Raw genomic sequence first — 5,020 nt, 5'->3', positions numbered from 1 at the left:
GCTCCTCATTTGTAACATCTGTGAGGCGGCACACAGTTTCCTCTTCTCCCCCTCCCCCGCCCCATGAAGATGATGAAATTCTCTCCCTAAAGACGCTTTCAATTCAGTTGTTTAAAGCTTCATACTAGAAAATGTACTGAGAAAATTATGACTGAAACCAGACCCAAAACTTCATGTTTCCCCAGGGTGGTGAAGAGAGTTAGCACGGTCTTGGCTTAATGTAGGGGCTGGAAGTTACAGCCTTTCAGGCAATTAGGAACTAGCCAGAATGATGGTTTACATATAAACCCCCAAAAAATACAGTTGAAAGCATCTATAAACAGAATTTTCATAGTTATTATTATGAGGTCAGGCTTTAGAGGAGACATTTGGAAATAGAAGAAAATGTTTGGTCTTCACTTAAATCCACTAAGGATTCTGGGTTCAGATGCTATTGGCTTTTTCCATATTTTTGAGAGGTTTCTATACAGGACAAACATGTCAAAACCTTCTTCCTCTCATCATAAGGGAAGTCAGCAGAAGCTAAGGAGCTTTCCTGACATATTCCATATTGTTTCTCTAAAGCAGCAGTTCTCAACCTGTGGGTCATGACCCCAACAGGGGCCACGAAGCAGATACCCAGCATAGCTGTCAGGTATTTATATTACAATTCATAACAGTAGCTATGAAGTAGGAGCGAAATAATTTTACAGTTGCTGGTCACCACTACATGAGCACTGTATTAGAGGGTCACAGAATTGGGAAGGTTGAGAACCACTGGCCTGGCCTAAAGTGTTCCTGTCAAGGATCAAAATCCAAATGGGTCATCATTCCCAGTGGCATCTTGATAGTATGGTGACAAGGAGGGACACTTGCCTTAGAAATATGTACATGAAATAAGATGATATCACCCAAGGCTGTGACAATGACCTTGGCACTCTTTCTTCCCCACGTTTCTCATTCCTTTTCTTTCCCAGTTTCTGATTTTTTTTTATAGTCAATTTGTTTTCTGTAATAATGATAAATAGCATTATATCTTGTACTTTGTAGTTTCTCTATCTGGAAACTGAATCTCTGTTAAAAATGCTTAGATTAACCCATACACGTCATCGAAATATCTAATGTGCGACACAGTGGGTACTAAAATTATCTTCTTGTGAAGCACAAGAGTACAAACTCATAATCCCAGCACTGGGGAGGCAGAGATGAGAGCAGCATGAGGTGGAATCCCGCCCCCCACGCCCCCAGACTACATAGTGATCCTCTATGGCTTCATCAATACAGTTAGGCAGTTAAAGCCCACCAGAGTTTACTTCGTCTTCTTGTATCTTCTTTGTTACCTAGTTATCGTTCGGAAAGCAGAGAGTACCCCCCTGTGAGATTACACAGCATAACAGATCTGCTGTAAAAGAGGTTTATGGGGGGGAGGGGAGAGGAGTGAGGATCTGGGAGAGAGGAGGCAGTGGACATGTAGACAGACAGAAGGGGAGCAGAGTCACAAGGAGAGAGAGGGGAGGGAGGGAGGGAGGGGAGAGAGCCCATGCTGAGATGGCAAGTGGGTCCTTTTATCCTCCGCCTGCCCACACCCAGCACAGCTGTCAGAGGTGGTAGGTCCTGATGTAAGCAGCTGCTAGGTCCCTGAGAGCAGGCCAGTGGGACTGCCTGTTCACTAACAGTTACACTATGCTCAGAAACCCTCAGCTCTTTGGTAGAGCTGGTTCCTCTCTCTGGAATTTCCTTTTTCTTAATTGTCACTTACTGGAACTTTTCTTATTGGTTAGAGCCCAACTCAAAAGTTCTTCTAAGGAAGCCACCTTTCAACAATCTTCCGACTCAGGAAAAAGCCCAATTTATGAAACTTTTAAAGAAAATTGACATCCAAAGTTCACACCTCCACCCCACCCCAGCCTTAGGGGCTCCAGGACTGGGAGGGTAGGGTTATGGGTGGGGCTCTCCCGTCACTGGGTCCACACTGGTGATTTCTGTGTGTAGCTGCCCATTGCTTTTTTTTTTTTTTTTCCCCGAGACAGGGTTTCTCTGTATAGCCCTGTCTGTCTTGGAGACCAGGCTGGCCTCAGAAATCCGCCTGCCTCTGCCTCCTGAGTGCTGGAATTAAAGGCGTGCGCCACCACGCCTAGCTTCACTTTTAAAAGGCATATTTTGTGTAAGAGAATAAGGAACTTGGATTTTTTTTTTTTTTTCCCGTCCTGGGCCAGCTAGGTACTGGGAACTTGACTGACCTTTAACCTTTTTCAATGACTGTCTTTTGGTTATCACATAGAAGGGTGTGAATTAGGTGATTTTTCTCTTCTGGACAGAAAACAAGAAAGAAAAAAAAAGGATAAATAAATAGATAGGAGCCAGATAGATAGATAGATAGATAGATAGATAGATAGACAGACAGATAGACAGACAGGATATCAACAACACAGGTTTTTCATTTTCTTTCCTTCAGGAAGTCAATTTTTACTTCTTTTCTCCCAGTGTCAGTTACTTGGTAGGTTTTTTTTTTTCTACCTTTAAAAATAAATGCAAACAATCAAGGACAAATAATTATAACTTAGAGGAGTAAATAGATCCTTAATTTCAAAATGCCTCGCTATGGCTAGCAATCAAAATTACTTTTCAAGTGGCTAAAATCCATCTTCGGTATTTGTTTTTTTTCTTCTCCCTTCCCCAACCCCTCTTTATTTTGTGAATGCTCAGGAAGGAGTAAATCAGGTTTAGGGGGGGCCAAAATGATTCCCCCAGATTTACCGAGTTGCTCATCAAGTTCTGGGTTTGGAGGAGTGGGTCCAGAGAAGCACACACAGTCTTTCTTCTGGATTTTTATGTCATTGCTTTCTATATTGGCTCATGAGGTTGCTAGAACATCTCTTAGAAATGCCTCACACCTGGAACGAAGTATTGACTCCTCGGCATGCCCCCTTCTCTCCTCTTGACTCAGATTTTCTCTTGCTCCCACAGAAGGGAAGAGAGCGAGGAAAAAGAACCATTAGAAAGGACTACTGGGACGATGAAGACAGGTGAGGACTGTCACTCAGGGTATCTCGGGGCTGGAGAGATGGCTCGGTGGTTGACAGCACCGATGCCCTTCCAGAGGACCGGGGTTTGACTCCCAGCACCCTCATGGGGATTCATAACCATCTGCAACTCCAGTTCTGGGACATTCCATTCATCCCTCTTCTCACCTCCTTGTGCTGCAGGCACACATGTGCACAGGCATATGGGCAGGTAAAGCACTCATATATGTGAAGTTATAATAATGAAAAAAAAATACAAGAGTATTTTTCTTCCCCCAAACCTGAACTATGCTAACTAGCTTTAAGTTGTGTTTGATTATTACAGTAGTATAATTTTTCTAAAAACAAGTTATTCTCCATTCTAAAAAAATAATATTCCATATATCTTGGTTTTATGTTATTAGTAGCAAAAGCTATGTTTTCAGTTTTTAAACAAATGAGGATGATCCCTGGACTATCAGTAGATAGCGTTACGAAGTCCATGTTCTCATGTTTGCCAAGTGATCTGAGAGAGTGGAGTGGGTTGGAGGTTAGGGGTAATGGTAATTTTCCTGAAGCATGGGAATTCCAAAGCTCATATCCCACTTAGAGGCAGCCTGCACTGTTCCCTCTCACGGCTTCTAAGCCAGAATTTATGCTTCAGGCAATGTCCAGAATCCTCCAATTAACAGTTGGCATTCACTTCAACATTTGATATCCAGCCACCTCTGGCAGGAGCTGAGTCTGACCTCAGATAGTACATGTCACCAACCTTTTTAATTTTTAATTTTCACTCCCAAATCAGAAATTCCAATGAAGCTCTGAGACCAAGGGGTTATCCTATGAGACATAATTCTCCCACTGAAGTCCTTTCTCACAGAACACAATGTTGGGTAGCAGTCACAGCAAGCCACTTTATAGTTAGCTGCACTGTGACTGTTTGAGGTCAGAGGCAGTGTCTATAGGTATGCAGTGTTTCTCCTGAGGCTCCTGGGTTGAAGGAAGAATGCCCAGTTGGTGAATCCAGTCTTTGAGAAGTGGCTGAATCCTGAGGGTTTTGACCTGATCATTGAATTCATCCCCTGGGGGATTCACAGTTTGATGGAGTTATAGGAAAAAGTAGTGGTGATTCCTTGTGAAGGATCTAGGAGAACATGCATCTGCTGGGTACATTTTATTTCTGACCCTTTTCCTTTTGTCCACTTGCTTCCAGGCCTTAGGTGAGTAGATGTATTCTATGACACCCTTCTGCCATGTTTATATCTTCTCACAGACATCAAAGCAAAGGATCCAAGTGACCACAGACTGAACTCTCGGAAGCTTTCTTCAGTCGCTTTTCTTGGGTATTGGTCATTATGCCATAACACTATCATAGGAGTTAGGGACACAAACACATAGAGACTGTGTCCAACACTGCAGTCTTTCACAGCTGTTGGTAAACTCTACTGCTTTGACACAGGCTTTTTGTGAACAAATGGAACAGCCACACTGTCGAACACAGCTTCACAGGGTACCTTAGAAGGATGCTCAAGAACAACTTCGCCACAGGCTCATCACGAATAACTGCTGAACAACACAGCTACAGTCATTTAGAAAACCACAGAGGTGTGGGTAGAAAGGAGCTAAGTAAAAGCCCTGGTTAGAGCATGCTCTAAATATTCTGGAACTTGATTACTCAAAGGGTGGACTTCAAAATCAATGGCGTCAGCATCTTCTGGGGGTCTTGTTAGAGCTACAGGATCTCAGCCACATCCTAGACAGATTGAATCCAACTGTATATTTTAATAGATTCTGCACACCACTCACGAGAACAGTACAGTCAAACAAGCACTGTCTTGGAAAACTGTATCTCCCCTTGACCTCTACCACACCTTGCGTTGGAAACTCTTAAAGGGTATTTTCTAACTGCTACTAGACTATTTCTTTATTGAGGGCAAAAATTACACTGGGTGGGAGGATCCTACTTCTGTGCTTAGAGATTTTACTTCTTGATCATAGTAAAAAAGTTGGTATTGAATAGAAATAAAAATGTTATAATA

Source organism: Mus pahari, chromosome 9 (genome assembly GCF_900095145.1).
Source record: "Mus pahari chromosome 9, PAHARI_EIJ_v1.1, whole genome shotgun sequence".
Taxonomy (NCBI): domain Eukaryota; kingdom Metazoa; phylum Chordata; class Mammalia; order Rodentia; family Muridae; genus Mus; species Mus pahari.
Note: the sequence above shows the minus strand (reverse complement) of the source record.